Below are 12,495 nucleotides of genomic sequence, written 5' to 3' on the forward strand. Positions count from 1 at the left end.
CATAACAATACTTATAAACATGTATTGCATAACAATACATATAAACATCTATACTATCATTTTTAATGACTGAATAATGTTTTACCACTGTATGGATGTATACCAGAATTTACTTGGCTGCTTCTTCATGTTTTGGACATCTAGGTAATTTTTTCCTTTCCTTTTCCCACCTTGGCTTTATTGTGATATAATTGACATAGAAAATTGTATAGGCATACATTAGTTGATTTGACACATGTGTATATTTGAAGTGAGTACCACAATAAGGTTAGTCAATTTCACCTTACATAGATATAGTATTTTATTTTTTGGTTATGAGAACTTTTAAAATTTATTCTCTCAATAATTTTCAAATATAGAAAACAGTATTTTTTTTTGTTAGTTCATGTCTTTTGTTATTAACCCATATACAATTACTTGTCTTCTGGTTTGTTGAAGCAATACATCAGACAACATTTGCCACAATAATGTCTGTCGAAGTGGCTAGCCATGAAAACTCCAGCACCACACTCATCTGAAGGGCACTCGCAACAAAGGCGATTGATTTTGCCATTCTCATCCACCTTATAGTATTTCAGGACAGCCAGTTTAAGCTTCTTTCTCTTAAACGCTTATTATTCTTGGGAGTGGTATAAGACTTCTTCTTCCTTTTCTTAGCACTACCACAAAGTCTCAACACAAGATGAAGAGTGGATTCCTTTTGAATGTTGTAGTCAGACAAAGTGCGTCCATCTTCCAATTGCTTGCCAGCAAAGATCAGTCTCTGCTGATCAGGAGGAATTCCTTCCTTATCCTGAATCTTGATCTTTACATTTTGTATTGTATTCGAGGGTTCAACCTTGAGAGTGATGGTCTTCCCCGTAAGGGTTTTCACGAAAATCTGCATCTTGGCAGCAGTTACACCACAGATGGTGGATCAGAAAAAGTATTATTTTTTAGAGATTTTATTTATTGGGGAGAGAGAGAGAGCGAGAGAGAGAGAGAGAGAGCATGAGCAGAGGGGATGGGCAAAGAGAGAGGGAGAAGCAGGCTCCCCATTGAGCAGGGAGCCTGATATGGGACTTGATCCCAGGACTCTGGGATCATGACCTGAGCTGAAGGCAGATGCTTAACTGACTGAGCCACCCAGGCACCCCAAAAGAGTATTGTTAATCATAGTTACCATGCTGTGTATTATATCCCGGGAACTTGTTCATCTTATAATTGGAAGTTTGTAGTCTTTGACCACTTTCACCCATTTCACACACCCTTCTCCCTGCCCCTCAACCAACCACCTGTTTGTATGAGTTCAGTTTTTTTGATTCTACATATAAGTGAGATCATACAGTATTTCTTTTTTCTGTCTGACTTACTTCATTTAGCATAACGCCTTCAAGTTTATCCATGTTGTTGCAAATGGCATGAATTCCTTTTTTTTTTTAATTTTTTATTGTTATGTTAATCACCATATATTACATCATTAGTTTTTGGTGCAGTGTTCCATGATTCATTGTTTGTTCATAACACCCAGTGCTCCATGCAGAACGTGCCCTCTTTAATACCCTCCTTCTTTTTTTAATGGGTGAATGGTATTCCATTCTATATATGTACCATGACTTCTTTTTTCATTCATCCATCAATGGGCAATTAGGTTGATTCCTGTCTTGGCTACTATAAATAATGCTGCAATGAAAATGGGGGTATAGATGTCTTTTTGAAATAGTGATTTTGTTTCCTTTGGACATATAGCCTGAAGTAGAATTCCTGGATCATATGGTAGTTCTATTTTTAAATTTTTGAGGAAGCTCCACACTGTTTTCCATAGAGGTTATATCAAATTACATTCCCACTAACAGTGTACAAGAGTTCTCTTTTCTGTACACCCTCACCACACCTGTTATCTCTTTTTTGATAAAAGCCATTCTAACAGGTATGAGATGACATCTCATTGTGGTTTTAATTGGCATTTCCCTAATTATTAATGATGTTGAGCACCTTTTCATGTATGTCTTCTTTGGAAAAATGTCTATTCAGGTTCTTTGCCCACTTTTTAATTGGATAATTATTACTATTATTATTTGCTAACTGGGTTGTATGAGTTCCTTTTATATTTTAGATATTAACCCTTTATCAGATATGTGGTTTGCAAATATTCTCTCCCATTCTGTATGTTGCCTTTTAGTTTTATTGTTTTCTTTTGCAGTGTAGAAAACTTTTAGGTTTTTTTATTTTTTAATTTTTTAAAGAGATTTTATTTATTTATTTGACAGAGAGAGAGAGAAAGAGAGAGAGAGAGAACAGCAGGGGGAGTAACAGAAGGAGAGGGAGAAGCAGGCTCTCTGCTGAGCAGGGAACCCGATGCAGGGCTCTATCCCAGGACCCTGGGATCATGACCTCAGCTGAAGGCAGACCCTTAATCGACTGAGCCACCCAGGTGCCCCAGAAACCTTTTAGTTTTGATTACTACAGTTTTGTGATACAGTTTGAAATCTCCAGCTTTGCTTTTTTTTTTTTTTATATCAGGATATGTGTTGAAAACACCTCTGGTAGGGTAGCTATAATAGGAATTACCACTTAGTTAAGATTATGATAATCTGTTGTCATTCTCCAAGATCCTAAGCATTCCTGAGAAATGGCCCCATGTGTGATTATATGTTGATTCGTGGCCAATGGTTTGTTTGGATGGTCAGAGATTTGGAAGGAACATGATTAGATAATTGGCAACAAGGTAATTTGGGGAAGAGGTATGTGGATAGGTCTCTCTGAATGGGCAAAAGATATGAAGATATTTGTTTTCCATGTGAGTGCTTACCAAAGTATGACCTTAGTAGAGGAAAAGTTTAATAATCAAGTGGGTAGTGACCTATTCTGTTGATACAGGTGAACTTCTTTTCTCATTCACCCCTATTATCACCCAATAGGCTCATGAACAGAGTGACCATGATGTCAGACATGACAGTTATGCATGGACCCAGAACTGTGGACGTCTACTCACCAAGGCTTATGTGGCTATGGCCACTGCTGAATGTCCAATCTATCAGCAGCAGAGACCAACACTGAGTCCCTGATATGGCACCATTCCCCAGGGTGATCAGCCAGCTATTTGGTGGCATATTGAATATATCAGACCCCTTCCACGATGGAAAGGGCAGTGTTTCATTCTTACTGGAATAGACACTTACTCTAGATGTGGATTTGCTTTCCCTGAGTGCAATGCTTCTGCCAAATCTACCATCTTTGTGGTCTTACAAAATGCCTTCTCCATCATCATGGTATTTCATACAACATTGCTTCTGATCTTAGAACTTCCTTCATGGCAAATGAAGTGTGGCAATGGGTCCATTTTCATGGAATTCCTTTTGTCTTGCCATGTTTTCTATCATCCTGAAACAGCTGGCTTGATAACACTATGGAATGGCCTTTTGAAGACTCAGTTACAGTGCCCTCTAAGTGGGAATAGCTTGCAGGGTTGTGCAAAGTTGTCCAGAAGGCTGTGTATGTTATGAGTCAGGATGCAAATACATGGTGTCCTATCTCTTGTAATCAGGATTCATGGGGTCCAGGAATCAAGGAGTGGAAATGGGAGTGGCACCATTCATTATTACCCCTAGTGAACCGTTAACAAAATTTTTGCTTTCTGTTCCACTGTCCTGAAGGTTTTAGTTCTAGAGGGAGAAATACTTTCACAGGAGACACCATAATGAGTCTATGGAATGGGAAATTAAGAGGAAATACAGAATAGGTAGTGGAAGAAGGCAGTTTCACTACATATATTAAGTATTTCATACTTGTATTAGTTCTGTTTCTCTGTAGAGCCCTGACTAATGCAGTATGTTTTTGTGGATGTCTTAGATTATTTATAAACTCTTTTATGACAAAGCCTACATCATATAACTCTTTTTATCTCTAGCTTTTAGCTCAGTTCCTTACAATAAATATGGGCTGAGAGGATTTGTTGATACTGACTCTATGTCAGATTTTTAAAATTATTAAATGGAGGACATCCTGGAATTTAACTTTATACTATCTCTGTGTATTTGTTGAATATGTAGTGTCAATAAACTTTGAAAGCTTCCTTAAGCACATTAGAAGTAAATATTTACATTCTAGACAACCGATTTGCTGGTGAGACATCATATCTATTCAATAAAGCCAGGAATTTCATTAGGCAATTTTCTATTAGTTTAGTTCTAGTCACATTATTACTTGAAAGTGACAGAGCAGACATTTCATTAGAAACAGTCTGCCAATATTAAATATGTTACTAATTTGGAATGCCTTCTCTAAGGCCATGTTAATGAGTTTTGTTGAAAAATCGAAATGCATATGATGCTCATAAAACTGCTGCTATAGGATATTTAACTTCTTTTTATCCATTTGGAGGTCATTGCCATGCTTTAGGCATTTTACAGGTTGAATTCCTTGTTTTGAAAATTAAAAAATTGAGGTGCATTGACATTCATAGCTATAATGAATGAAATGAGGCAAATGAATTGTGACTTGTCTTATTGCACTGAAGTATTGCACTGAAGTGAAATCTCACTTACAATGCTGCTTTTCCTCCCCTTGGTTTCTCAGAAAATGAAAAAAAAAAGAAAGAAAAAGATAAAGAAAGAAAGAAAGAAAGAAAGAAAGAAAGAAAGAGAAAGAAAGAAAGAAAAAGAAAGAAAAAGAAAGAAAGAAAAAGAAAGAAAGAAAGAAAGAAAGAAAAGAAAGAAAGAAAAAGAAAGAAAGAAAGGAAGGAAAGGAACGGAAAACAGAATAGGGTGGTTAGGGAAAAAAGGTGGTAAAAAAGAAGCCAGAAGCACCTGGGAAGGCACTTGGGTGTTCCATGATGATATTTTCTGCCCCCCCCCACCCAGCTGGCAGGGGGGCGGGGATCCTCTGGTCTTTGCAGCAGAGCTGGTAGTGGCAGATGCCTCTTTTTGCAGAGGCCATCTGCAGTAAGAAATTTTGAGATGATTTCCCAGTTACAGTGTGGCCAACAGAGAGTTTATAACAAAAGGGTAGTTCTGCCATGCATGGTTTGGAACATGACAATGGCAATTGTTCTTATGATGATTATAAACTATTTTGGCTGGATCTGAATGGTTCAGCCAACTGGGGAAGGATTTTCAGACTTGGACTCTGTCCACTGTCCTGCTGTGTGGAAAAGCAGTTCACTTTCTTGTTCTCTTTCTGTTCTGTCCTGGCAGCCTCTAAAATTGAAATTATTAAGCCTCACAGTTTAGTTAACGCTTCCACTTGAGCTTGGGGAAGAAACCAGGAAGCAGGAAACTGACTTCCTAAAGCAGATTTGAAGAGGTGGGGGAGCACCCTTAACAGATGGCAGTTTGACTTGTGGAAAAGTCAATTGCTTCCTTTCATTTCTAGCAGCTACTGAGAAAAGCTGGATGAACAGTTCACAGAACAGCCTGAATAAAATGCAACTGTGTATAGAAAGAGGGAACAAAGACCTTCTGAGCCAACTCAGATCAAAGGATGTTTGAGGATGGTTCAGCATTGGAACTCTTCAGACGTGTGACGTGAGTTATTCTGTCCACCTCCAGCCTCACATGCTTATCCAACCTTCTTGGAGCTTTCATATGCAAAGCAAAAATGAGAACTGGCTTTCCCATGACATGCCCTGCTATTTCTTATTTTTCATTAAGCTGGGACCCGAGAACACAGAGAGAGGAAAAAAGTAATGATGAAGTTAAGCTGATCTTTTGTGGAGCAGACGCTCTTGTTAAAACTCTGACACTTAAGCATGGGTAGTGACTGTTTAAAACAATTATTTCAGACAGTTGCCTTGCTTCTTCCTGCTGAGCTCACTTGCTGATGATCTCACTCTGGGTTAGAATTTTCTGAATGAATGAATGATAAAGGCAGAACAAATGGAGGAGTACATGAATCGAATGCCCTTGCTCGAGCCTTAAGGTTGTGAGCTTGCAATGCCATATTAAACAGGCAAGGAGGAAGAAGAAAGCTTTTTACTTGATGACCTTTTGAAACTCACTGGTGTGCAGTATGTTTTCATCACATTGAAAGCATCTGACAATAGAAACGTGATATGCAGTTTCTTTCTTTCCTTCTTTCTCTCTTTTTATTTGAACAGCTGAAGTATATCATTCTGCCGTGTCCTGACCTTGAGTGGAATACACTTGGAGTACTTTAAAGCCAGAACAGATAGAAGGGCTTCAGCTAAACTGGGTAAAACTGAGGTTTTTTGTCTCCTGATTAAACTTATTCACAGTAAGATAGGAAGAGACAACTATACAAATAGATAAAAAATGTATTTGTCCTACTAAAATACAGATGGCTGAACACAGCAGAAACTGTAATATTGTAGTCAAATTCCTTCTTAAAAATATTAACTGAGATTAGGACAAATACAGAATTAGTTGCATGAGGTTTAGAGATTGGTGTCTCATTCTGAGCCATTGACAAACCCATTCATAATTCATTTTTACTGAACAGCAGGTCGATTCAAAGTTTCTAATGGGACTTAGCCCTAGTTTTGATGATAAAGGTGCATGGGTGAAACAAATTCTTAGACCTCATATATCTTGTTCTCTTTGAGGCACCAAAGGTCAAGTACATGCCCTATGGCATGAAGCAGCCTGCTGAGAGCTTCACTGTGATATTTAAGGTTAGAGAACTTAAGGATTTGTGTGTGTGTGTGTGTGTATGTGTGTAAGAAAACAAACATGCATCTCTTGAGGTAAACTTGGTTTTTAGAATCTTAGATAACTTCCGATTAAATTTCACACCTGTAAGAAGCCAAGCACACAAAATTTTATTCAACCAAGAGCTTTTCCAGATCATAATAAGGACTCCTATGTCATAACTCGCTTGTTTTTAATATTTTATAAAAAAATTTATATAAAGTTACTGAAGTACCATTTACATTTTAAAAGGCGCAGTTCCTTTTACACGGTTCCTCTTAACTGATAAAAACATTATGAATTCTGTAATGTAGCATGTCCCTTTCTTGAGCCAATGTATTCTATCTTTCATGAAACACATAGCTGGAACTTGAACGCCAAAGATAAGAGAAGTGCTTATTGGTCTTCAGTACTGTCTAAAAGTTCTAGTACTGTCTAAAATTTGACTTTTGCTTACAAAGATTAATGCACCTGACCTATCCATATACCAACATCTTTGTCCTTTGTGTCAAATGGAATACTGTTTTACTGGGGAAATTGCCCCAGTATTGCATATATGGATTATCAGATTTACCTCTCTGAGTCTTCATTTTCTTATCTATAAAGTGAGGCTATTAATAGTAAAACCTGACGAAGTATTATGAGAATTAAATAATCCATGTCAAGCACTTAGCCCACTGCCTGAGAAGTAGTACATGTTCATAGTAATGGTTGTTTTGCTGACATTGCTGTATTTTTTTTTTTATTTTAGCTTTAACATCCTCATGAAAACAAATGTTAGTTTTGTGGTGCTATTTTATTTTCATAGAAGAAAGCTATGTGTGCAGTGTTTTGCTCTTCAGAGCACTCATTCACTCAAAGATATTGTTTTGTGTGACCACTGTTCTAGAAAATGCTATGGGAAGCATGAAGGAGAGTATATACATAAAAATGCAAAATGGGGCATCTGGATGGCTCAGTCGGTTAAGCATCTGACTTTTGATTTTGGCTCAGGTCATGATCTCTGGGTTGTGGGATCGAGCCCTACCTCGGATTCCATGCTCAGTGCAGAGTCTACTTGGGTTTCTCTCTCTCCTTCTCTGTTTACCCCTTCCCCTGCTTGTACTCTTTAAATAAATAAATAAAATCTTCAAAAAAAATGCATAAGGAAGTTTCCATGGAGGAAGTAATGTTTTAGCTAGTTCTGGTAGGCAGTAGCAGCCGGAAAAAATTGGATACAAAGGTAGGAAAGATAGTTTGAGGCAGATGGAACATGTGTACAGACCAGGACTTAAGGACTAGAATTGTGGAGTAGAGTTGGTAAATAATTTCCAAGGAGAGAGAGGAGGGGGAAATGAGTGATAGAAGATAATGTTATACATGTATTTATGGACTGTTCATGATTCTTATGATCATAAAGAATTTCAGTGCAAGGGCAAGTTATGGGGAGCTCCCAAGGACAAGCAAGCATGACCATGTTTGTGATTTAGAGTGGGTGCTAGATTGGGAAGGGTGACTGGAAATGTGGAAGCAGTTACTGCAGAGACTTACGTAAGAAATGATGAGACACTTACTTCACACCATAGAGGTGAGGATATATAGGAGAGGCATGAAGCAGAGAGAGCTCCCAGGAATTTGTAGTTTTCCAATGGTGTGACAGAGTGGAGAGATAGAGGTGTCTGTGTCTGGAAAGATGGTGATACATCTGAGTTGACAAAAAGAGATGTGAAGCCAGTTGTGGCAGAAAGTGGTTTGTTTAGGATATGCTGGATTTGAGAGGCCTGAAGGATATTCATACAAAGATTTCTATTAATCATTCTCAGGGACAACAGGATCTCTAAAGATGTACATACAAATAAGATTATCTGCTAGTGCACAGGTTTATATAAAAATGTACATACATACCTTAATCATCAAAAGTATTTTACTGAAATGGTTTCTAAACTCTGCCTCATAGATTTGTTGTGTGTGAAAAATTTTAAATCTATTAATGGTCTTGCTAAATCACTAAAATCTCTAGAAACTCAGTGACCCCAAAAGGAACGGTCTTTTGCTCAAACAACTAATTTGGACAGAATTGTGATCAAACCAAATAAAATAAAGAGATATTAAAATAAAGAGACAGGTTTGTTCTATATAACTTATTGGATATAATCTAATCATATTAGGTCAATTACTTTCTATCGAGAATGTATAGAATTCCAGTAAAATAATGCCTTTCTCTCCCTTAAGAATAATTCCTGGATTTGGGGCTCGTGGGTGGCTCAATCGGTTAAGCTTCTGCCTTTGGCTCAGGTCATGATCTCAGGGTCCTGGGATTAAGCTCAGTGTTGGGCTCCCTGCTCAGTGGGGAGTCTGCCCCTCCCTCTCCTCTGCATGCTGCTCATGCTTTCTCTCTCTCAAATAAATAAATAAAATCTTAAAAAAAGAGAATAATGCCTGTATTTAAATGGCAAGTATAAATACGTTTTAACATGGAAGCAAAATTTCTAGCTAAACTTCAGGCCAATTTCTGATTCTGGATTTGTTTAGCTAGGGACTAATCATTTCTTTCTTTCTTTCTTTCTTTCTTTCTTTCTTTCTTTCTTTCTTTCTTTCTTTCTTTCTTTCTTTCTTTCTCCTTCCTTCCTTCTCTCCTTCCTTCCTTCCTTCGTCCCTCCCTCTTTCCTTCCTCCTTTCCTCCCTGCCTCCTTCCTTCCTTCCTCCCTGCCTCCTTCCTTCCTTCCTCCCTCCCTCCTTCCTTCCTCCTTCCTTCCTTCTCTCCTTCCTTCTTTCCTTCCTTCCTTCCTTCTTTCTTCCTTCTCTCCTTCCTTCTTTCCTTTCTTTCTTGATTTTATTTTTTTAAGTAATCTCTACACGCAATGAGGGGCTTAAACTTACAACCCCAAGATCAAGAGTTGCATGCTGTATGGACTGAGCCAGCCAGGTGCCCCTCATCTTATTTTTTTCTAAAAAATTTACAAAAGCCATCTTGCAGTTAAGATTGATTTATGCTGTATGTTTTTGTAAAGTGTTTTTTGACTTCAAGTCAAATAAAGAGACACTAATATATTTTGTGACACATGATATTCCATTAATTTACACATTGTATTACCAGTTACAATGCCTTATTCCTTCAGTAGCCTTGGATCCTTAAGATCCTATACTTACCCAAAGGACCTGAAAATGTTTGACCCACAGAATTTTAGAGATTTTTATGGACCACAGGCTTCCTACCATACCATGGGAGATGGGCAGTGTCTCATCCCACACCTCTTTCAGAGAAGAAACTTGAGTTATTTTTATAAATTCAAATGTTTATAAATCTCCCCCCTTCCTCCTCCTGCCAACTCTTCGCTCTTTCTTCTATCACTGTAACAACCCTAGGAACAAAAGAACTAGAAGAGGATTTTGACATTTGTTTTATTCAGGAGCCTTGCTTTTTCTGCCTTTTTTTTTTAAGATTTATTTATTTATTGAGAGAGAGAAGGAGAGCATGAGCAGGGAGAGGGTAAGAGGGAGAGGGAGGTAAGCTCAGCTCCCCACTCAGTGGTCTGACTTGGGGCTTGATCCCAGGACACTGAGATCATGACCTGAGTCGAAATTAAGAGTCCAACGCTTAACTGATTGAGCCACCCTGGTGCCCCACTTTTCCTGTTTAAGGCTCCTGGTTTATAACCTCAAAAACAGGTTATGACAAGGCTGCGTCGTATTCCTAGGCCATTCACTATAAACCCTGGAATTACAGAGATTTTTATAATCTAGTTATAGTAAAATATATTTTTCATGATCCCTCTACTTATTTATCATCTATCTATCATCTATCATCTATCATCTATTATCTATCTATCTTCTATCTCTATCATCTATCTATTATCTATCTATCATCATCTCCCTCTCTCCCTCCCTCACAGGGGTCTATAATTTAACTAATGTAAAAAATAGTAAGATTTGGAGGTAGTAGTCTAACATGATAAGCTGGTAAGAAACAGAAAAGTAATTATTGAGATATTGGGTTATTTAAAGTATATTCCTTCTCTAGGAGATAATGCCAGATTCCTGCTTTGGACACAGAAAAAGTCAGCTTTTGTCCTCATTCATTATCTCTTGGAATATAAGGCTTCCTTAATGTTTAATATTAAGTCTGTGGAGCATCAGGTCTCTATTTTTCACCTGTTATCCTTGATGTTTAATATTAAGTCCATGGAGCATGAGTTGTCTGTAGTTTTCACCTGTTTTCTTTAGTAATTTTTGTGTTTTAGCGATTGCTCAGTAAATGGTTAGAGGTGTACAGCAAGAAGCATCTGCATCCGGTAAGGATAGGACATGTGGGATCTCTCTCATGTTCAGGAGTTGATCTACGCTGGCTTTGGCAAGGACGACCGAGGCAACGGAGTTCTACATGTACATGGCATCACCAGGCGGGCTGGACTGGGTATATTCTTTGGCAAAGGCAGAAGTACAAGACAAGGGACACACTATTCATCCAAGCACATTTCAAGTGTCATTTATACACAGCAAATAATTACCGACAGAGTGAAACACAACTAATAGATAGAGGCCTATGAAATTTTCTCAGAAGACAGATTGTTTTTGAGAAAAATTTGGGATCATTTGACTACATGATTCATTCTTTACATTTTATGATGAATAAATTACATTGGTTATTTCATGTACATGGAAATAATTGCCTTTAAAACATATGTATAGTTTAGTACATTTTACTACTGCCAATTTGTTAAATAATTTATTTATATAATTGGTTAACTTAGAAAATTAAAATCAGTAAAATTTTTATTCTAATTACTTATAGGAGTTTTGAACATTATCTATTAGCAGAAATTACATATATCTGTATGTACTAATAAAAATCATATTTTGTTAAGGTTATTAGAACTCATAGAAATAACACATTTGATATTGGCACTTGTTTAAATCAACTAACTAGACTAAATCTGGCCTTGGACTGTTATAACACTTTTCTGTCATAAAACTGCTTGCTCATTTCTTCTCCCAGAAATCAATAATTCTGAGTAATAATGTTTCTTCTAAGTCTTTTTCTTTTCTTTTTTTAATGTAAATAATAGGTAGAAATTTTTCTTGGAATTACTTTAGATTTTGATTTCCTTAAAGACACTGCTACTTAAGCCTAATGCTTTCCTTGTCAAAGTGCAATCATCTGACAGCTCGACAGGGATATTATAATGATAAGTGACCACGCTGTGTGCAAACGGTTTTTAGTGCTTAAATGGGAAACAGATGTTTGGATTATCTCCTGCTCAAAGTCTGATTCTGCTTCAGAGATAAGCACCAGCAGACCCACATGTCACCACTCCTCTAAGTGAAGCACTGTATGTGCTCAGTGTCTCTAGGACGTTATCACTCTTTCTCTCATTTCCTATAATCACAATTTTGTCATAATAATGGATATTGAATATCATCAAAGATTCTGGCAGGAGGCTGAGATAACCTTTCATTGAACATCTGGTACATGTAGATAGTGTTTGTTAATATAGATTTTATTAACACATCAAACATTAGCCAAGGTATTATTTATGCCAATATCAGAGACTAATATAAGACCTGTTTTACTAATATGGTTCATAGTATCTTTTGATTTAAATATAAATGGAATTTACATAAATTGGCTTTTTGCTTGTTAATCTAAATATAACGATAATGTTTCCAGAGACTATGGGGATATTGCTAAACATATATTAAGCATTCTTTGGGGATCAGGATTACAAAATTACACTTAGGAATATGCTATTAAAGCAGAGAGGATAGATCTGAATGATAGAGGTTAAGTTTAAATTCAGATTTATCAGTGTATCTTTCTTTAGTTAAAATATGAAAATGAGAAGCAGTGTGAAGACTTTTTTTTTTCTGGTTGAGGGAAATCTAAGAGAAG

At 37.1% G+C, this 12,495-nt stretch overlaps 1 pseudogene; it reads right to left on the reverse strand.

The window, feature by feature from the left end:
- Window positions 1-387: 387 nt before the first annotated feature.
- On the reverse strand, window positions 388-918 carry LOC112825904 (ubiquitin-ribosomal protein eS31 fusion protein-like; annotated as a pseudogene).
- Window positions 919-12,495: the final 11,577 nt, after the last annotated feature.

The sequence above is a fragment of the Callorhinus ursinus genome, unplaced genomic scaffold (genome assembly GCF_003265705.2).
Source record: "Callorhinus ursinus isolate GAN/ISIS: 27379988/994484 unplaced genomic scaffold, GSC_fseal_2.0 scaffold4, whole genome shotgun sequence".
Taxonomy (NCBI): Eukaryota; Metazoa; Chordata; class Mammalia; order Carnivora; family Otariidae; genus Callorhinus; species Callorhinus ursinus.